Source organism: Mastigoproctus giganteus, chromosome 5, assembly GCF_048544385.1.
Source record: "Mastigoproctus giganteus isolate SK-2022 chromosome 5, ASM4854438v1, whole genome shotgun sequence".
NCBI lineage: Eukaryota > Metazoa > Arthropoda > Arachnida > Uropygi > Thelyphonidae > Mastigoproctus > Mastigoproctus giganteus.
The window spans coordinates 105,028,776-105,052,669 of record NC_143579.1 but is presented as its reverse complement, the minus strand read 5'-3'; the positions used below and the strand labels follow the sequence as shown (position 1 = coordinate 105,052,669).

Here is a 23,894-nt window from a genome sequence, read left to right as displayed (position 1 = left end):
AAATTCCTGAAGAAACCTATCAGAAATGTTTCCAAAAGCATTTGAATTGGTGTATATAGTGATAAGGAGACTGCTTCAAAGGTGAAGGCGCCTCCGTAGCCAGGTGGGCCGGAGCAGCAGTGCATAGCACACACTTCTTGATTAGACCGGGGTTTGAGCCCGTGACCACCAAATACTGAGGATGCGGAAAGGTCAGGGAATGATCACCGGAGCAATATAGCCTTAGTTGATAATGCTCCTAAAAAAAAAAAAAAACAAGCAAAGGTGATACATAAAAATAGTGGTAAGTTTCATAATTTCCCAAATATTAGTTCCATACCTGAACTTTTTTGATCATACCTCATATATCACTCATTCACAAGAAAAGTGTACAACAGTTCCTTAAAAAATGGAACAGTCCCTTTTAACTTTTGACACTTTTCGTGTATGTATTTTTGTTGGTTTTGGGAATGTGCCTAAAAATTGAATACAAGTCATGTCATGAAAATGACATTACTTGTATTCAATATTATATTTTTAATCATATACCATTTGCAAAAATGAGAAGAGCTTATTGCAAAAATATCTATAAATAACAGAATCTTGATATTTAGAACATTGGAATTTTTATTACAATTTCAAATTCTTATACAATAGCAGATTGTTAAGAATAATATGTCAGGAATTGAATGTTTTTTTTTTTTTTTTTTTTTTAACTGAATGTAATCTTTTATTATTATTATTTATTATTATTTTTTTTCATTATTTATGTCATTATTTTTCAGTTACAGTAATGTTTTTATTATATACTTGCTTTATAATAATAACAGTATTGTTATTCTGATTTTCCCCTTTGAATATTATAGAAAACAACAGTTTCCTTTATATTGTTCCCATGTGAGCAAAGTTTTATAGTCAAATTTGAAGGGTTGTTTTCTTTTAGTAGTACGTTTATATCATTAAGCCCTACAGTGCTATCAATATTTTTGGACAACTTGGATGTTTATTTATGTAGCTACATCTCTGACATTTGCAAAATTTTGTGGACGAATTCATGAACTTTGTATATTTTGCCTGTACTGCTCTAGAATATAGATAATGCCAAATTTTAGAATATTCTTAATTTGCTTCTCAATACCAGAATAAGCATTCTCATTTTGTGAATGGTTTGTTAAGGAATTTGAGTTATTGACTTAATTTTGAACTTTGATACTGCATATAAATACATGGTTTATATAACTACTTCCACTTCATCCATTTTGTAGAATTTGCTTTACCTTTTAAATATTTCACAGAAGGCATTATCCAGCTTCATTGACACTTCTATTTCCTTCTCCCTCATAAACGATACAACTAACTTTGTTGGTGTAGAGCTCATACACAGTAAAATTAGAGATAGCTTAGATTGATAATAAAATGTTGGTATCTAGTCTTTTGGGGATGGTAACATAGCTTGGTAGCCAAAACAGGCTACAATAAAATTGTCTTTAATGTAGTGGCTCCTTACCTTTTTTTGAGAATGCTACCCATTTTGATGATATAGTAAGCTTTGTGACTAGTGTTACCAGCTGTACATTTCAGGAAAATATAAAGTTGGCAGTGCTATCTGCAATATGTGGTTTTTATTTATCCACAACTTCTGGTTTTCCATCATAAGTTCCGGTCAACCCTTCCTTATCTCTTCCATCATGCAGTATGATTGATGACTTTTGAGGTTATGATGAACATCGTGGCAAGATCCAATATTCCTTACATTTCGAGGGTACAGCTCTAAAATGGTGTTCACAGGCCGGCCGCTAGTTAGTATACCGGACCGAACCTATTGGTAACTCTCTAGGAGGCTTCTGGATCGGCTAGTGTATAATCTTGCTACCTCTACTCTGCCAGATAGTGACTGGAGGGAGTCCGAGTAGTGTGTATGCGGGGAGCATTGTCGAGGCCAGGTTATGTCAAGGATCTGGGTATATTCTTACCATGTGTATGCCATATCCAAAAATTTCATTACTTCATACAGCATGTCCCCCGCCCCCACTTTTTCTTACTATTGAATACACCATGAATTGTCAAACTAATAGAGCAAGCTTATCTGTGAAAAGATCTAAACCTCCCAAGCACTTCCTAATTCATTTCACAAATGTACGTGGTCTCAGTTCTAATCTTAACGATGTCCATTTCCACTTGCAGTCTGCCAAACCCCATGTACTTTTTCTGACAGAATCTCAGTTATCGGTTGATTCAACTACTGCTCATCTCAGATACCCAAATTATTCGCTGTATGATTCCTTTCGCCTTAAAGATGGTACTTGTGCATATGTCCGTTCTGATATTCCCTGTCAGAGACTTGGCAATTTGGAATCTACTCTCTTTGATCTTCTCTGGCTTAAAATATCTCTACCTCATTCTGTAAAATTCATCTGTTGTCTCTACCGTTCTCCCAACTCCACTAATCACTTGGAGCTTTTTGACTTCCTCTCTTTGCAACTTGACTTTCTCCATTCCAACTTTCCTAACAGTGAGGTAATTTTCCTTGATGATTTTCATGTTCACAACTCCAGCTGGCTTCCGTTTTCTAGTTACACCGACCCAGCTGGTTGAGATGCTGAGGCTTTTGCAATTACTAATGACCTTGCACAGATTGTTCATTTATCTACAAGAATACCGGACAATCCTAATCATACAGCCAATAAGCTTGATCTTTTTCCCACAAACAACCCTTCTAAGTACATGGTCGAAGTGAGAGGTCCTTTAGGCACTTTAGATCACAACTTGATGATTGTCTCTTCTCCAATGGAGCCTTTATCTCATGGCTATTCCTAACCTCGTGTTGTTTGGCATTACAAGAATGCAAAATGGGATGACCTGTGAAATTTCTTTTCTTTTTTTTGGTTTGATTACTGTTTCAAAACTTCTGATGTCAACGTTGTGAAATTATTCTTGCAGGAATGGAATCCTTTATCCCACACTCCACTTTAAAATCTCGTCCTTTATCTAAACCTTGGTTTTCCAATAAAAGTGCTAAGGCTGTTCAAGAGAAGAAGGTTGCATATCGTAATTGGCTTGTTTGTAATTCTTCAGTTTAATTTTCTGCCTACACCAAAGCTCGCAACAATTGTAAAGCAGTTATCAATCCAAACTAGAGTTTGAACAGGCTAAGAGTAGAAAACTTGCTTCTTGCCCTAATGGTAGCCGCGCATTCTGGTCCCTTGCCAAAGCTATCGGCTGCAACTTTTGCCCATCTCTGCTCCCACCTCTGTCCAAACCAGATGGTTCTATTGTCACTTCAGTCAAGGATAAAGCTGACCTGCTAAAGCATCCCATTTTTCTTCCAACTCATATATTAATAATCTTGGTAAAACACCTCCCACCATTCCCAACACGCTCCATTCAATGCCTCCTGTGGTCTTCTGTCAAAAGGATGTCAGAAGGATTTTGACGAATCTTGATGCTAAGAAAGCTCCAGGTCCCGATGGTATTTCTCCACTTGTTCTCAAAACCTGTGCTCCTGAACTTACTCCTATTCTTTGCAACCTTTTTTTCACTTTCTTATTCCAGAGGTGTTTTTCCCTCTGCTTGGAAATTTGCTCATATCCAGCCAGTTCCTAAAAAGGGTGACAAATTCCTCCCATCCAGTTATCGTCCCATTGCAATTACTTCTACTCTTTCTAAAGTAATGGAGAAATCAGTTAACTGCCAACTCTTAAACTATCCAGAAACCTTCCGTCTGATCAACGATCGCCAGTATGGATTCCGTCAGTGTCGATCCACTTGTGATGTTCTGGCTTATGTTACCCATTTATGGACTAATTCAATGGAAAGGTTCGGTGAAACGCAAGTAGTTGCTCTTGACATCTCAAAGGCTTTTGATCGTGTTTGGCATAAAGGTCTTCTAAACAAGCTTCCATCTTGTGGTTTGCCAACTGTTTTTAGTAATTGGTTATCCAGTTTTCTCTCTGCTTGCTCGCTGTGGGTGATCGTAGAGGGCTCTCTGTCTTCTAACTTCTCCACTAATGCTGGTGTCCCCCAAGGTGCAGCTCTTTCCCCTACTCTTTTCCTCTTGTATATTAATGACCTTCTTCCATTGACTGGAAATCCTATTCATAGTTTTGCCGATGATAGCACATTGCATTCCGCTTTCCATTTTGAGAAACCTTGTCCTGCTCAATCAGCTTCAACTTCACAAAAATCTGCTACTAATTCCTTAAATGCCAATCTTCAGGTAATTCTCCAGTGGGGCAAAGACAACTTAGTTGATTTCAATCCTTCTAAAACTCAGTCTTGTCTTATATCTCGCAAAAAGGATTCTTCTGCTCCTATGCTTACCTTTAGTGACACTCCGATTTCTAGGCAAAATGATATATCTCTTTTGGGGATTACCCTGACTTCTAATCTCTCTTGGCAAAAGCACATTACAAATATTGCTTCCTCTGCATCTAAAAAACTTGGTTTTCTCTTTCGCTCTCGGTGTTACTTTTTTTCCAAACAGCTGCTCACTCTGTACAAATCTCAAATCCGCCCTGGCATTGAATATTATTCCCACATCTGCGGTGGTGCCCCCAAAACCTCTCTCAGGCTTCTTGATTCCATTCAGAAGAGGGCAGTTAGGTTAATTAATGATTCATCTCTAACAGAGTCTCTCCACTCGCCGTCTGATAGATGTACTGTTTCTGCTGCATGCCTCGTCTACAGATAATTCCATGGGCACTGTTCTTCTGAATTGGCTTCTATAATTCCCGCTCTGTCTTTCAAAACATTCCGATAATGTGACGCCACTAGCCAACATCCACAAGCAGAACCAACTTTTCATCTTCCTCGTTTATTCGTTCAACTGCCGTTTTCTGGAACAACCTTCCTTCATACGTATTTCCTGAAAATTACAGTCTACTGAAATTCAAGTCCAATGTCAACAAATATCTTCTTTAAGTACTGTAAGTTCTAATACCTTTCGGGTTTACATAAAAAAAAAAAAAAAAAAAATTTACTTTCAAATAGATATTTTCAAAGTTCAAAGCAGTATTTATTATTATTATAGAGGTTGCGAGGAATGCCTTTACAAAATACAGAACAGTGCTGTGTTACAAAGCAATGTGTCAATCTGCTGTGCCAATCAGACTGAAATTTGTTAGGTGCTACGTGTGTGGTCCATACTATTATATGGAGTTGAAACTTGGACGCTGAAAACATCAAGCATGAATGAAATAGTGGCCTTCAAAAAGTGGATCTACAGACGCCTGTTAAAAATATCTTGGTTAGACAAAATCACCACCATTAAAGTTTTGAAAAGAGCAGGAAGAAAACGTGAATCATTGAGCTTAGTGAAGAGAAGGAAAACTGCCTACCTGGGACACATCATTAGAAATGTGAAATATAAATTGCTTCAAGTAATGATAGAGGAGAAAATAGAGGGAAAGAGAAGAGTAGGGAGGAGGAAACTTTCTTGGCTGAAAAACATCTGCAATTGGACTGGCAGATCAGCTGAGGATCTTTTTCATCATGCCCAAGACAGAGAGAAGTATAGCATGGTGACCACCAACCTCCAATAGGAGATGGCATCAAAAGAAGAAGAAGAAGAAGAAAGTAGTATTAGTTTCAGCTGCTAGTGATTATATTTTAAAGCAATTATGGTTGTTCTATGCTGAGGCAGGTTACATAAATCTGTCACCAACAAGCTTAGATACTTCTTAAAGAATACACTACACAAATAAGTTATTACAATTTGAGTCCAATCAAGCTGGTCAGACAAGGTCGTCCCTTGACAAATCCATACTGTGACTGAAGTATAATTGCTCTCTGTTTAGATGGTCCTGCATTACTTCTTTAACCAGTGACACTTATTTTCTGGAACAAAACTTTGCCTAACAGGTCTGTAATTACTCATGCCTCCCTCTGATCCTCCTTTGAGAACTGTGAATACATTTGCCCATCTCCAGTCCACCAGGGACTTCCTCTGAACAAAAGATGCTTTCATAATTATGGGAAAAAATAATTTTGATATCATACGTTTCAGAAAAGTTTTTGATGCTGTTGTACGTAAAAGACTGCTATACAGATTGGAGCAGTTTAGCATTAATGGAAAGTTACCGCTAGGGATAAATGGATGGTTGGGTGGGAGAGGACAGATGGTGGTTATCAATGAATGCTGCTCTTTGTGGACTAATATTATTAGTGGAGTACTTCAGGGTTTGCTGCTAGCTCCATTGTAGTGTTCTGTATTTATTAATGATACAAAGGTAGGCAGGATACCTTATAACAGTAATCAGAGTATGTTACCACAATAGAAGTTTAACATTGACGAATGCAAGGTACTGCAAGGTATAGGAATAATTTCAGATTAATTTATCAACTGTGTGGAACTACTTCAGGGTAAAGGGGGACTGAAGTCTGGAGAGAGAACCCGTAAGTAAATTTCAGCCCACTCATGAACTCCAATAATCTGCTTTTAATAATGAGAAAAAACTAATCAGTACATCGTTATTGACTTCTACTGCCACTACTGATAACATGCACAATCTGTTTACCGAGAATGCATGGTCAATGGGGGGGGGGGGGAATGAGTTTGCCCAGTAATAGTTTACCAATGTTTTCCCTTCATGGTTTTCTTTAAAGAAAGAAAGCCAACAAAGCATGTAAAGAAATGTAAAACAATGCATGTAAAGAAAGCCAACAAAGCATGTAAAGAAATGTAAAACAATGCATGTAAAGAAAGCCAGCAAAGCATGTTGGCTTTCTTTACCTTGCCCCCCCCCCCCAACCCGAAAGGTTAAAATACTGATTCACTTAAAGAGGCACAGTTCAATCAAAACTTAACCGATTGCAATGAAACAGATAATTATCTGTACAGGAAAAAACAAGCTACATCACAATATGAACATTCTTGACATGTGCAGTAGTAAGGTGGTGCCTTCTTAGCCAGGTGGGAAGGAGCTGCAGTGCGTAGCACACGCTTCTTGATTAGACCGGGGTTTGAGCCCGTCACCACCAAATACGGAGGATGTGGAAAGGTCAGGGAATGACCCCTGCATATCCTTAGTTGCCTTAGTTGCTAATGCTCCTAAAAACCAAATAAGAAACAATAAGTAGTAAGGTGTTGGTAAGCAACAGTTCTCGTTTCATTTTAGCCACACCTTGTATATCTTAAATAAATGGCATATAAACTTTATAGTCTGTTTAATAGTCAAAAGAAAAAGATTGTAGAGCTTTTAAAAGTAAAGAAGTTATTGGAATAACAATTGATAAAACTAAAGTTGCTGTTTCTAATTTACAGTTAATACATACTCAAATTAAGCATAATTACAAATGCTTAGATACCAAAAGGATGTATTATTTTGAGTAAACTTGAGTTAAAACACATTGTTGGCTTTCTTTAATGTTTATTACCTCTATTGCCTGCTATAGCTAAAGTTGCTAAAAGTGATATTTTCCAAGCAATTTTCCTTTTTGCAATTTACTAGTATCTTTCTGGTGCAAGTACTAGCTTTTCATAACTTTTTCTCCCTCACAACATTACTGCTGTTTGCACTAGCAACATGCTTTTCTCCTATTCTTCTGATTGCTTGGGCACAGGTTGGTATCGCTTCTACCTCCACATGGCAGAGTCAGAAATCTGGGTAGAAAGAGCTACTTCTCCCAGGGCTAAAAGGAGCAAAACATGGAATTCTACAGTTATCCTCAAGTTGTTTTGATGTTCATCATAATCTAAATTAAACGGAACTAATCATGACATGTCACATTAAAAAAGACTGCATACTGATGCAGGTTAATAGGAGTACCCACATTTCCTTATCTTCTACTCCTTGCCAAACAAATTCATGAGTACTTAGATCCGGTGATTTTTTAATTAAAACTGCGAGTCATAAGCAATCTGAGACTTCTGAAACTCTCAGTCTTTATTGGTATACCCGTGAAATTTATCCCATATACAACACTAAATACCTCCAAAGGCATTAATTGCAGATTGGGACTTGGTGAATGTCACAGAGGATGAACTGGTCCAAGAGTTAAAAAATCAAAGTTATGCAAACCAAGCAAATTATGATCAGAAAAGATAGTGAGTCATTCTTATGTTTGATACACCAGTTTTATCTTTCAGTGTTAAAGCTGAATGTCTCTCAACTGCCATATAAGATCCTATATTGCTAACCCTATCAGATGTTAAGTTAGAAAAATTTGGTCACTCTCAAACCATCTTTTGAGGAGAAGCATTGTGCCCAAACTGTGGGTCCAAATCCCACACACAAACGGACTATGATGCTGAAACATCACATTGTCCCAATGGTCAAGGCCAACACACATACACTGCTTACTCTATAAAGTCCTGCGAAATGCAGACAACAAGGAAAAAGATTTAGAAATATGAAATAGAGTGGAAAGTCACAAGGGAGGCAAATCAGGAGACAAAGAAGCGAATTATGCTCACTACATCAAAACATACCTATGCAGCAGCATCAGAAATATCAGTCAGTAGCAGCATAAACCAACGTGTCAATTCCAAAAACCATGTCTATTGCAGATTGGGCTCGAGCAATATGCCCAACCTCATAGAAGTCTCATAAGGAACAGCATGCAATAGATTGTACCAAAACAACACACCAGTTACAGTTTTGCTAAATGTATCCCATGCTTCAACAGAATCCATAAAAACTAAAACAGCAATTAATGGCATAAAAGGAAAAAATAAATGATTTGATTTTGTACTGTTCTTTGTCTATGGTGTTTTTACACCGATATTATGTAGTTTTTGTACTGTAAAAACCAATTTGTATTTCGCGCAGCCTTGGTTATTATAGTTGAACTTCATTAGTGCTGACCGCTTCTCGTATTCTGTTTTTTTTTCTTTATTGTGTTCACCGTTTGCTACTGACAAATCTGAATTCTGCATGATAATTGCTAATGTTTGGCCATCCTCATACATCCTTATTATTTTAATTTTCTGATCCAAATTAATTCTGTCCTTTTCTTGATGGATTTACTAGTACCGCTGTCATAGATTTACTAGTACTACTGTTTTTCTTTTAGTCAGCACCATGATAACAGTCAAAATTAAATTTTCTGAAAAGAACTGCACAGGGTTAAGGTGAAAACTCACTGTTATCACCCCATGCGAGCTCACATTTTACTAAAGCACATTTCTGGAGGTTACTGCCATAAAACAATAAAAACAATTTGCACTTTCTGGGTTACTGGGCTTAGTGCAATTCATTATAAACTGGTAGTAAACTCGATCTTCTTGCATTTGCAATGATACTGATAGCTGGAATTCTATGGGTTTTTACGTTATTATGGTGAAATGTGTGTCCCCTTCACTGAAATCTTCAGTCATATAAAAATATATATAAATAATGTAAGTCGGGGACTTACTGTATCGAAAAATGTTTAGCAACCTACGTAAAAAAGTATGGCGATAGATAAAAAACAAAAAAAAACGTACCACGCACGCACTGCTTGTGTGTCCAACACGCGAGTAGTGCATATTGGACACGCATTTATTTTTTACAATGTTAATTTTAAATTGAATAGCTTCCCTTTACTTTTTATAATTTCGTGCATGGTTTGGTCACCAACATTATAATGTTTCATTGGAGATTTAACAAATGCACCATTTTCAAACTTTTGAATAATTTCAAGTTTTTGCTTAATTGAAAGCAAACTCTTGCATTTGCCTATCATTTTTGCGATTTCTAAAAAAAAAAAAAAAAAAAAATACTATAAAAAAAAAATTCTGACATCCCATACATAACAAAACAAAATCTGGCCTTTTGCAGTGCAACGGAACACAGCGATAGAAACGATGTACTAAAACAAACTAAACATTTGGACTCTCTTCTTTTTTTTTTGAAGTGCAGGTGTGAAGACAAGTGGGGGTTGCAAGATAATAGGCACACAAATCTCCCAATGCCGACTTATAATGCCACTTCTTGTCCCTTGTTTTTATGATTTTGCTGCAAAACATCTGTTTATACCTATTCTAGTTATTACTTGAATTTTATGATTTCTGGTTGAATTTTTTTTTCTTTTTTAATTTGGAATCTTGAAGTGCCCCGGTTAATCTGATCCCGGTAAATCAAGAGTCTGCTGTACTTATAATGAACCGGAAGAAATTATTATACAGATTCCTCCTCTCTTTTATTTATTATAGGATTTTAATGCACACCACCTGCTTTGGGGCTCCTCCCACATACAGAGAGATGAGGGGAAACTTCTTGAATCAATGCACGACACATAATCTAACTTTGCTGAATACTGGTACTGATACTTACATTATTTTCTTTGGGTATCTCATTTGATGATCATATCATCAAATACCAATCCATTGACAATGCCACACAACACAACATAGATTCTGACTGCTGCAACCAGTGCCATACTCAAAATTCCCACCAGTTCTTTTACCCATGCTAATCATTGGTGGAATGGTGCATGCTAACTTGCCAAGAAAAGAGAAAATCAGGGCATGGAAATTGTTTCATAAGCATCCAACAACCGAGAACCTAATAAATTTCAAAAAACTTAAAACGAAGGCATAGTTTGTAAGGAAAAAAGGCTAAGAAAGATTCTTGGATTCCGTTTGTCTCTATTATAACAAAGAATATGAACAGCAGAATAATTTGTAACCAAATTTAAAAAAAAAAAAAAAAAAATGATAGATTTCCACCAGCATCCTCTCTCTCCAGTATCAAAATGGAATGGGCAAGATTTATCATCTCTAGTAGAAATAGCCAATGCTTTGGCAGAAAATTTTGCACAAATCTCAGATATATCTGCATATGAACCATTTTTCAGCAGAATAAAATAAAGACTGACCAATGCAAATTAAAAAAAAAAAACCCATAAGACCATCACTTCCACATAATCAATTCTTTACAGTGTTGAAACTCCAGGATGCTCTAAACAAATCAACAAATGGAGCATCAGGTCCTGATGGGATTTATTATTTCATGCTTTAGCGACTAGACAAAAGGCCCAAAACTATTGCTTTTTTTTAAATCAGGCCTTGTCCGACGGCTACTATCCCAGTTCAAGATGTCATTCAACAGTGCTAGCTTTCCCTAAACCTGAAAATTGGACTGCATTATTTCCCTAAACCTGTAAACATGGACTCCATTATGTAGAGTCCATGACACTGTCATGGACTCCACATAATGGTTATCAACTATTAGCTCCAAAATCCTACAGCTATTCACTTTTGCTAAAGCATCAACTACATTCTGAGCCCAAATATTATTGGGAACTCAACCGATACCTCTTACCAACAATGTCTGATTGCATAGCATTTAACACCAAACTGACATTTCAGAAACATATACTACAAACACACTATGAAAAAACTGAACATACTTAGTCATCTTGTCTATGGCATGGGGCACTGATCACTATACCCTCCTTCACCCAAACCAAGCTTTAATCAGACCTTGATTAGATTATGGGACCCCAGTTTATGACTCTGCTTGAAAGACTCTATTAGCCTGTCTTATCCCAGTTTTTTTTTAGCTGATGCTATATAAGCTTGCTTTCCTGCATCATATGCCTCAACTAATGCTCATATCTTACCATTTCTTTGGTCTTAGTACAATTTTTCTTATGTGCTCTTGACATTTCAAAGTCTTTTGATTGTGTTTGGCATACAGGTCTTCTAAATAAGTTTCCATCTTATGGTTTGCCAACTGTTTTTGTAATTGGGTATCCAGTTTTCTTTCTGACCACTGATTGTGGGTGATGCAATTGTAGTGTCTGCATTTCTGCCCAGACACGATAGGAGGGAGTATATGATGAGAGCCTTGTCAATCAATTCGGCCCTGGAGAGATTGTGCAAGGCTCAAGGGGCAGAATTTTTCTCAGCCTGGTCTGTGCTTGTTAACAGGTGAGACTTCTTCTACAGGGATGGGATACATTTAAATAGAAAGGGTGCAAGAATATTTGCTGATGCTATCGAGGCAGAGTTTGGTGGATCGGAAAACTGCTAGCTTGGGGGGGGATACACGAAATAATAGATTAAAAGTAGCCACTGGCAGAGGTAAAAGTGATTCTTGCACTACTTCTATTGAAATGCAGTTGGAAAGCAGTGGGAATTTTCAGGACTGCTGGGAGTCATAGTGGAACAAGTAAATACATGGGCTGTGTTAGGGTTACTAAGAGTAGAAACAGGGGCATGTATACTTGCATGTACACCAATGCTAGGAGTATAGTTAATAGATTCGATTAGCTTGAAGTGCTAGTCAAGACATCAAAGGTAGATATTGTTCGGATATCAGAGACATGGTGTCACACACACACACATAAGCACTGCAAAACTGGAATTTGGGGAGTACAATGTGTATGGAAAGGATAGACAGGACAGGAAGGGAGGAGGGATTATGCTGTTAGTTAAGAAACACATAAAATTTAAGTAAGTGCATCCAATTGATGTTGTGGACAATTGCAATGTTGAGTCTGTTTGGTGTGACTTAAGCACTGGAAAAGGGAAAATGAGAGTAGGTGTGTGTTATAGGCCTAATGAATCTGATGATCAGTATAATGAGCAATTGTGCAGAGAAATAGAGTGAGCCAGTAAATTAGAGTGTCTTATAATGGGGGGGTTTTAATTTCCCGGATATTGACTGGAGTTTGTGGTTTGGTCACTCACACACTAGCAAGGCTTTTGTGGATTTATTGGATGATTGTTTTCTACAGCAGCATGTTCGGGGGACAACTAGAGGGAGTAATACTCTTGATCTGATTATCAGTAATGATTTTTCATGCATCAAGAATCTGCAGGTAAAGGAACCACCAAGTGGCAATGATCACAGTGTGCTGAAGTGGGATTTACTCAAAGAGGTAACTACCATCAAGGGCAAAGGGAAGGGTTTTTGTTTTCGTAAAGGTGACTACGGTGGTCTGAGACAGTATTTAAATTCTATTCGATGGAACCAACTGATGCAAAGCTTTCAAAGAATTAATCTTGGAAACTACTAGGCTTTTCATACCAAGAAAGAAATATTGTTCAAGATTTAGGCCTAAATTGATGTCAGATGAACTAATTAGACATTTGACAGAGAAGAAAAATGCATGCGATACATATAAATTAACATGTGACACAGAAGCCTATGATTAATATAAGCTGGTCTTTAACCAAGTTACAAAGGAGGTTAGGCAGGCGAAGGCAGATTACGAGAAATCTTTGGCAAAGGATGCAAAGAAGAACAGTAAAGAGTTCTTTACTTATGTAAACTTTAGAAGGAAGGGGATGAATCAGATTGATCCACTTGATATTGATGGTTCAACTCTTGATGTTCCTGCTCAGGTAGCTAACAAACTAAATGAATATTTTGCATCGACATTCACACACGAAGAGTTATTCAGGGAGGGGAATGCCAGAGGTGTATTCAACTCTAGCAGTAAGCTAGATAATCTCGTAATAACTGAGAGTAAAGTGGAGGAGAAATTGTTGAAGATAAACATAAAAAAGGCACCCGGGGTGGATGGGATCTATCCAGTTATATTAAAGGAGGCAGCAAAATAAGTAAGCAAACCTTTAGCCATAATTATTAGAGCTTCTTTGGGCTCAGGGGAGGTACCCATGGACTGGAGATGTGCAAATGTGACCCCAATTCACAAAGGAGGATCAAAGGGCGACACAGGTAATTACAGACCTGTTAGTTTAACTTCTGTTCCAGGGAAATTAATGGAGGAAACTGGTTAAATGAGCATTGCAGGATCATCTAGGCAAGACTTCAGTTATAGCTCGGACACAGTATGGGTTTGTTAAGGGCAAGTCTTGTCTGACTAATTTGATTGGATACTATGATGTAGTCACAAAGGAACTGGATGCAAAGAATAACTTTGATATCATATATCAAAGTTAGTCACCTTTACGAAAACAAAAGCCTTTGATACTGTTGCACATGGAAGACTGCTGCACAAATTGGAGCAGTGTGGCATTGGAGACAAATTGCTGCTGTGGATAAAGGGATGGATGAGTGGGAGAAGACAGAGTGGTAATCAATGGACACTGCTCTTCGTGGACTAATATTATTAGTGGAGTCCCTCAGGGTTCATTGTTGGGTCCATTGTTGTTTTCTGTATTTATAAATGATACTGATGATGTAATATCAGGCTTAATGTCCAAGTTTGCAGACGATACGAAGGTTTGCAGGGTTGTTAATGACAGTACACTGCTGCAACGGGATCTAGAAAAGTTGAGCAGGTGGGCTGAGAGGTGGCAAATGAAGTTTAACATTGACAAATGTAAAGTACTATGTATGGGAAGCAGTAATCTCAGTGTAACGTATCAACTCTGTGGTACCACATTGACAGTGGTAGAGAATGAAAAGGACACTGTCAATGTGGCCACAGAGACAGTAGTAGAGAATGAAAAGGACCTGGGGGTAATTGTGCAGCCAGATATGAAGTTTTCTGAGCAGTGCAGACAGTCTGTAAGAGTGGCTCATGGTGTCTTGTCAATGATATACAGGAATTTTTCTAGCAGGGATAAGGTGATTATCCCCTTGTATAAGGCAGTGGTCAGACCCCACCTTGAGTACTGTATACGGGTCTCGAGGCCTCATTTTAAGAAGGATGTAGAGCTGTTGGAATGAGTACAGAGAAGGGCAACCAGATTAGTGAATGGAACAAAGGGTTGCTCTTACGAAGAAAGGCTTAAGTTTTGCAAATTACAGTGTATGGTGACTAGGCACCTGCGAGGTGATCTGATTGAGGTGTATGAAGTCTTGAATGGTTTGAGCATGCTCAATGCTAATGGGGTTCTCCTTCAATGCTAATGGGGTTCTCTCAGAATAATTGCCTGAGAGGGCATAAATTCAAATTGAGGAAAGACAGTTGTAGGATAGATGCGGAAGTTTGACTTTAGCCAGTGGGTGGTTGATTGCCGTAACAAACTTCCATCCGTCATTTTAGAAGTTGATAGCTTGAATATATTCAAGGCAGAACTTGACAAACATTTGGAGCCAGTGGATGGGTGAAATAAGGGTTTTTTTTTTTTTTTTTTTGGCTGATGCTATATAAGCTTGCTTTCTTGCATCGTATGCATTTGCTAATGGTAAATGGCTCTCTGTCTTCTAACTTCTCCACTAATACTGGCATTCCTCTAGGTTCAGTTCTTTCTCCCACTCTTTTTCCTCTTGTATATTAATGACCTTCTTCCATTAACCTAAAATCCTATCCATAGTTCTGCTGATGACAGCACATTGCATACCCTCTTTCAGTTTGAGAAACCTTGCCCTGCTCAAACAACTTCAACTTCTCAAATATCCACTGCCAGTTCCGTAAATGCCGATCTCCAGTGGGGCAAAGATAGCTTGGTTGATTTCAATCTTTCTAAAACTTACACCTGTTTTATGTCTTGCAAAAAGCATTCTTCTGCTCCTATGTTTATCTTCAATGTCATTCTGATTTCTAGGCAGTTCTGATTACCCTGACTTCTAATCTCTCTTGGCATAAGCACATTACAAATGTTGCTTCCTTTACATCTGATAAACTGGGTTTCCTCTTTTGGTCCCAGCATTACTTTTCTTCCAAACAGTTGTTCAATCTGTACAAATCACGAATCCGCACTTCCATGGAATATTGTTCACACATCCGGGGTGGCACCCCCAAAACCTCTCTCAGTCTTCTAGATTACATTCAAAAGAGAGCAGTTATTAGGTTAATTAATGATTTATCTCTAACAGTCTCTCTCCACTCTATTTCATAGATGTTCTGTTTTTGGTGCATGCTTTTTCTAAAGAGAAACCTGCTTCCATTGGCACTGTTCTTCTGAATTGGCTTCTATAATTCTTGCTTTCTCTTCCAAAGGAGTCTGAACACGAGCCGCAACCAGTCAACATCCTTTTACTGGCCAACTTCAAACTCATAAAACCAACTTTTCTTCTTCCTCATTTATTCATTCAACTTCCGTTTTCTGAAACAAACTTCCTTCATTTTTTTCCTCCCCTGAAAATTACAATCACCAGAAGCAAGCCTAATGTCAACAAATATCTTCTTTCTTCTTTTGAACCTTCAACTCATGTATGGTACTAAATACTATAGATTCTAATACCTATCTTTTGGGAATTTCATTAAAAAAAAAAAAAAAAAAAAATCCTTCATAAAAGTCATCTGTCTTAATATCATATATATAACTATCTGTTTAAAATAACTAAATGCACAAGGCATAATACATTAAGAGTTTAATATCTATATAATATCGGTGTGTAGATACACCATAGACAACTCTTAAGAAACTACAAAGTAGTTGTTGTAGGCATCATTTGCTCTTTCTCATATTGTGCTCTGCCTTCACGACGAGTTGCCATGATATTGCACTACATCGAATAAGTAACGCTTCATTAATAGAGAAGACTATCGTTACTTATTCTCAGTGAGTACCACCACCCAGACGTGAAGGCAGAGCACAATATGAGAAAGAGCAAATGATGCCTACAACAACTACTTTGTAGTTTCTTAAGAGTTGTCTATGGTGTATCTACACACAGATGTTATATAACTATCTGTATATAAACGGCTTCTATTATAATCATATTTGTCTTTTGTAATTTCATAATTAATGGTGTTTATCATTAACGGCCTCCATAGCCGAGTGGTCAGGAGCGGGAGTGCAGTAGCACACGCTCTTTGAGTAGACCGGGGTTCAAGCCCCTGACTGCTGAATACGGTCGATCTGCCAACCTGCACTGGACCAGCGTGGCAGATTATGGTCCATTTCCCTCGGCATGAATTGTTGAGGAGGCTTCCATCCTGCAGTGGGTTGATAATGGCTGCACTTTACTTTTTTTTTTTTATCATTAACAGCTTAGATATATTTAAAAATGCACATACCAATATAAATAGGTTTGTCTAAAATTATTAAGGTTTTCTTTATAAATAATGCACAAATTTTTGTCAAATGTCATGTTTCTTAAAGTTAGGTTTAGCGTAACAAATTTTTTTTTGTTACAACATAATTTAATATCAACTCGTTTTCTGATATTTTTCCATAGTTTTCAATAAAAATTATATATTCATTTGAAAAAATATTTCTGGAATGCATTGTTAGTGTTACTTCTTTTATTTGCTGTAAAATCTATTTAGAGTTTTAGCCAGTTAGATTGTTCGAATTCTAAGACTATGTATTGTTGTTAGTTCTAGTCCTAATTCTAAATACTTTCTTTAAAATTTTTGTAATTAGCATTAGTAGAGGCATGTGATGCAAGAAAGTAAGCTTATGCAGCATCAGCCAAAAAAAAAAAAAAAAAACCTGCTTCGATTTCACCCCTCCATTCATTCCAAATACCTGTCCAGCTCAGCCTTAAATTTATTTAGGCTATCAACTTCCACAACAAAAGATGGAAGTCTGTTCCACCAATCAACTACCTGCTGGCTACAGGCAAACTTCTGCACGTCTATTCTACAACTATCTTTCCTCCATTTGAAATTTTTTTTTTTTTTTTTATGAAAACCCCAAACACGAAAGGTGTCAAAACCTATAGTACTTAGTACCGTGCATGGGTTGAAGGAGAAGTATGGGGAGAGGGGGATGCCAGAAACTTTGCTGTAGAGACTAAACATGGGTTTTATCACTCCAAGCCTCCAATAAGCAAAGTGGTGATATTTCACCGGTTGATGAAAGTCATCTACCACCTCCTCAGGTTCTTAGTCTGAGCAAGAGGAAGAATCCCATCAGCATTCAGCTTGCTCAACCCATTCAAAGCCTTATACACCTCAATCAGATCACCTCACAGGTGCTTAGTCTCCAAACACTGTAATCTGTAAAACTTAAAACTTTCTTCGTAAGAGCAACCCTTTGTTCCATTCACTAATTTTGTTGCCCTTTTCTGTACTCGTTCCAACAGCTCTACATCCTTCTTAAAGGTGTGACCTGACCATTACCTTATACAAGGGAATAATCACATGCTTATCCCTGCTAGAATAATTACTGTATATCATTGACAAGACACCATGAGCTACTCTTGCAGTCTGTCGGCACTCTCAGAAAACTTCGTATCTACCTGCACAATAACCCCCAGGTCCTTTTCATTCTCTACCACTGTCAGTGTAGTACAACGGAGTTGATACGGTACTCTTGGGTAAATGTTTCCCATATGTAGTACTTTACATTTGTCAATGTTAAACTTAATTTGCCATCTCTCTGCTCATATGCTCAACTTTTCCAGATCCTGTTGCAGCAGCATACTGTCAGTAGTGTCCTTAACAACCCTGCCAACCTTTGTATCGTCTGCAAACTTGGACATTAAGCTTGATATACCATCATCAGTATCATTTATAAATACAGAAAACAACAGTGGACCCAACACTGAACCCTGAGGGACTCCACTAATAACAGTAGTCCACGATGAGCAGTGTCCATTGATTGCCACTCTCTGTCATCTTCCGCTCAACCATCGCTTTATCAATAGCAGCAATTTGCCTCCAATGCCACACTGTTCCAATTTGTGCAGCAGTCTTCCATATGCAACAGTATCAAAAGCCTTTCTAAGATCCAAATACAGTATATGATATCAAAGTTATTCCCTGCATCCAGTTCTTTTGTGACTGCATCATAGTATCAAATCAAATTGGTCAGGCAAGACTTCCCTTAACAAAATCATGCTGTGTCCAAGCTATAACTGAAGTATTGTCTAGATGATCCTCCAGTACTTCTTTAACCAGTGCCTCCATTAATTTTCCTGGAACAGAAGTTAAACTCACAGGTCTATAATTACTTGTGTCAGCCTTTGATCCTCCTTTGTGAATTGGGGTCACATTTGCACATCTCCAGTCTATGGATACCTCCCCTGAGTCCAAAGAAGCTCCATTAATTATGTCTAACCTTTTTGCTTACTTCCTCTGCTGCCTCCTTTAATATAACTGGATAGATCCCATCCACCCGGGTGCCTTTTTTATGTTTATCCTCAATTTCTACTCCACTTTCCTTTCGGAATTACAAAATCATCTAGCCCACTGCCAGAGTTTACTTCACCTTTGGCATTCCCCTTCCTGAATAACTCCTCATGTGTGAATGTAGATGCAAAATACTCTTTTAGTTTGTTAGCCACCTGAGCAGGATCATCGACAGTTGAACCATCAATATCTAGTGGACCAATCTGATTCATCCCTTTCCTTCTAGCGTTTACATAGGTAAAGAACTCTTTTCTGTTTTTCTTTGCATCCTTTGCCAAGTATTTTTCATAATTTGGCTTTGCCTGCGTAATCTCCTTTGTGACTTGGTTACAAAGCAGCTTATATCTGCCACAGGCTTCTGTGTCATCTATTAATGTATATGTATCCCATGCATGCTCCCATTGGCTCACATCTGGTGAGTATGTGATTGGCACACCCAGGGTCCTGAGCTGGATATCATCATTCTTCTCTTTCTTGGTGATTCCCTTCTATTTCTGACTCTCTCTCTCTCTCTCAGGGATTACTCAAATTTTTTTTTGGGCTGGTGCAGCAAAAGCCTCAGGCTTCCTTGCCCCTTATAGATAATAATAATAATAATAATAATAATTTTTCTTCTCTTCCATATGTCTCATTAGTTCATCTGACATCCATTTAGGCCTGAACTTTGAACAATATTTCTTAGTTGGTATGTAAAGCTTAGTAGCTTCCAAGATAAATTCTTTGAATACTTCCCATTTTAAATTTGCTGTTGGTAACATCATCAGTTGGTCCCACTGTATAGAATTTAAATACTGTCTCAGACCATTGTAGTCGCCTTTACGAAAGCAAAAACCCTTCCCTTTACCCTTGATGGTAGTTACCTCTTTGAGTAAATCCCACTTCAGCACACTGTGATCACTGCCACCTAGTGGTTCATTTATCTGCAGGTTCTTAATGCATGAAGAATCACTACTGGTAATCAAATCAAGAGTATTACTCCCTCTAGTTGCCTCCCGAACATGCTGATGTAGAAAACAATCACCCAATAAATCCACAAAAGCCTTGCTAGTGTGCGAGTGACCAATCCACAAATTCCAGTAAATATCTGGGAAATTAAAATCCCCCATTATAAGACTCTCTGATTTACTGGCTCACTCTTATTTCCCTGTACAGTTTCTTATTATACTCATCAGAGTCATTAGGCCTATAGCACACTTCTACTCTCAATTTTGATCTCCCAATGCTTATGTCACCCCAAACTGACTCGGCACTTCACTGTCCAGCAATGTCGACTGGCTTCACTTCCTTGGATTTTATGTGTTTCTTAACTAATAGCATAATCCCTCCTCCCTTCCTATCCTTTCTGTACACATTGTACTCCCCAAATTCCAGTTCTGAATTCCTTATATCTGTGTGACACCACGTCTCTGATATCCCGACAATATCTGCCTTTGATGTTTTGAGCATTACCTCAAATTCATCAAATTTATTTACCAAACTCTTAGCATTGGTGTATACACAAATATACATGCACCTGTTCCTATTCTTAGCTACCCTAACACAACCCATGTGTTTATTTGTACTGCAATGACTCCCAGCAGTCTCGGAAATACCCTGTATCTTGTTTTCCAGGCTGCTGCTCATTCCAATAGAAGCAGTGCAAGAATCACTTTCACCTCTGCCACTGGCTACTGTTAATCTATTAGTCCTTGTATCTCCCCAAGCTAGCAGTTTTCCGACCCACCTAACACTGCCTCGATAGCATCAACAAATATTCTTGCACCCTTTCTATTTAAGTGTATCCCATCCCTGTAGAAGCAGTCTCTCCTGTTAACAAGTACAGACCAGGCTGAAAAAAATTCTACCACTTGAGCCTTGCACAATCTTTCCAGGGCTGAATTGATCGAAAAGGCTCTCATCATATACTCCCTCCTATTGTGTCTGGACAGAATTGCAGACATTTTAAATTCAACCCTAATTCACGGTTTTTTTTCCATCAGTGACCTGTACTTGTTAAGTAATTCTGCCGGTCTCCTTCTCTTAATATCATTAGTGCCAACGCGTACAAAAATATCACTTTTGTGCCCTTAAAAGATGATATCCGCTCTACAACATCATGAACCTTTGCCCCTGGCAGACATACCCTGGTCTTGTTCCACGTATTTTTTTTTACATATCATGTTCCCCGTTTCCCTGACAATAGAGTCATCAACACAGCTACTAGTTCCTGTGGGACCCGCTCATTCTGCCTTGGGGGTTGCCGCTGTGTTGCGTGATGATCAAGTGCAGGCTCTGGCATTGAAATGGGCAACTGAGAGCTTGATGGGCTCTCAATCCTTCGAAGGCATCTACTTTGTCCTTCAAGCTCTCATATAACCCCATAACAATGCTGAGTTGTTGCCTGATTTCCTTACACTCCTTACATCGTGCACACATCCCACATAGCAATATCATGTCCTGTACCCGATTGCTCCACAAACATCAATCAAGCAGTGCATTTTAAAAGGCTGTGATTCAGAGGGCAACTGCCCCCTCAGTTCTCCCCTGAGCCACAGCACTCCCATTAGCTTGAGCCTTTCGCTTTGCTGCTCTGGTCTGAGTCATGATTTCGATTTAATTGAAATTAAATTTCAATTTCAGTACAAAATTATAACCCTAAACTTGTATCCCAACACCGTTATAACACTATATCTATATATTTTTTTCAGTATTGAGTATTATCTAACAGTTCCGTTTATATAACTTCTGTATCAACTTATGTATTAATTAATTATGTTATGTTTGTAAAACCTAAGTCGTTATATGTATTTAGTTAAAAAGTACAATTTAATTGACAGTGAAGTTTAACAAGATTAATAGATTTTACTGGTTAATTGACAATATTAAAGAATATAATTTGTAAAATAATAAGAGGAATTTACTTCAATATACATTACAGCTCTGATTCATACTATATAATATAATATACTATATTATATTACGCTAACGTTATCTAGTTCGGGATATAACGTATCGTATAATGGCAGCAAGTTACGAAGGTTAAATCTACGGACACTTAAGTATTAATTAACTTACAAAATCTTGCTGTCTCAATACAGAGTAAATCAAGCATCTTGACTAGGTCTATAAGCTACTTATAGAAAATAATTTAATATAACAATTAGTCGATAAAGCGGCTAAAATGGCAAAAAAACTTCTCGTTCAGCGGAGCTGCAAAACTTGTAACATGTGGATTGGATACCCTTACCGATACTAAATAATAACCTACAAAATCTCTATCTAAGTTAAACTTTAAACTAACTATCGTAACTAGGAATATAAAGCTACTCTAGAAAATAAGTTAATATGCCAATTTAAGCTAATAAAACAGAAAAAACTTCTATTTTCAGGAGCAGTAAAAACTTCGCCTGAACAAGGCTACTCTTGTTCCTGAACCTTGAACAATATTTCTTAGTTGGTGTGTAAAGCCTAGTAGCTTCCAAGATTAATTCTTTGAATGCTTCCATTTTAATTTGCTGTTGGTAACATGATCAGTTGGTCCCACCGTATTGAATTTAAATACTTTCTCAGACCTCCGTAGTTGCCTTTACGAAAGCAAAAACCCTTCCCTTTACCCCTACTGGTAGTTACCTCTTTTAGTAAATACCACTTGAGCACACTGTGATCACTGCCACCTAGTGGTTCCTTTATATGCAGATTCTGAATGCATGAGGAATCACTACTGATAATCAGATCAAGAATATTACTACCTCTAGTTGTCTCCCGAACATGCAGATGTAGAAAACAATCATCCAATAAATCCACAAAAGCCTTGCTAGTGTGTGAGTGACCAACCCACAAATTCCAGTCAATATCCGAGAAATTAAAATCCCCCATTATAAGACTCTCTGATTTACTGGCCCACTCTATTTCCCTGTACAGTTTTTTATTATACTCATCAGAGTCATTAGGCCTATAACAAACTCCTACTCTCAATTTTGATTTTCCAGTGCTTATGGCACACCAAACTGACTCCACAATGCACTGTCCAGTGATGTCCACTGGCTGTATCCCCTTGGATGGATTTTATGTGTTTCTTTACTAATAGCATAACCCCCTCCTCCCTTCGTATCCTGACTATCCTTCCTGTACACATTGTACTCTCCAAATTGCAGTTCTGCATTCCTTATATCTGTGTGACACCACGTCTCTGATATCCCAACAATATCTGCCTTTGATGTTTTGACAAACACCTCAAATTCATCAAATTTATTTACCAAACTGTTGTATTGGTGTACATGCAAGTATACATGTGACTGTTCATATTCTTAGCTACCCTAACACAACCCGTGTGTTTACTTGTACCGTAATGTCTCCCAGCAGTCTCTGGAATCCTCTGCATCTTGTTTTCCAGGCTGCTGCTCATTCCAATAGAAGCAGTTCAAGAATCACTTTCACCTCTGCCAGTGGCTACTGTTAATCTATTAGTCCACGTATCCCCCAATCTAGCAGTTTTTTGACTCGCCTAACACTGCTTCGATAGCATCAGCAAATATTTTTGCACCCTTTCTATTTAAGTGTATCCCATCCCTGTAGAAGTAGTCTCCCCTGTTAACAAGCACAGACCAGGCTGAGAAAAATTCTACCCCTTGAGCCTTGCACAATCGTTCCAGGGCTGAATTGGTCGACAAGGTTCTTATCATATACTCCCTCCTATCGTGTTTGGGCAGAATTGCAGACACTTTAAAATTCAAGCCTAATTCACGTTTTTTTTTTTTTTTTTCAGAAGTTACCTGTACTTGTTAAGTAATTCTGCCAGTCTCCTACTCTTAATATCATTAGTTCCAATGTGTACAACAATATCACGTTTTGTGCCCTTAAAAGATGATATCCGCTCTACAACGTCATCAACCTTTGCCTCTGGCAAATATCTTGGTCTTGTTCCATCTATCCTTTTTACACAATATGTTCCCCGTTTCTCTGACAATAGTCACCGACAACTACTAGTTCCTGTCGGACCAGTGCATTCTGCCTTGTGGGTTGCTACTGTGTTCCGTAATGTTCAAGTGCAAGCTCTCGCATTGATATGG

General features: G+C 37.9%; 1 protein-coding gene across 1 annotated transcript in view; it reads left to right on the top strand.

The window, feature by feature from the left end:
• The window catches only part of LOC150085607 (post-GPI attachment to proteins factor 2-like), a 173,487-nt gene that overhangs the window by 55,628 nt on the left and 93,965 nt on the right, over positions 1-23,894 (top strand). The gene's annotated exons all lie outside the window — the stretch shown is intronic.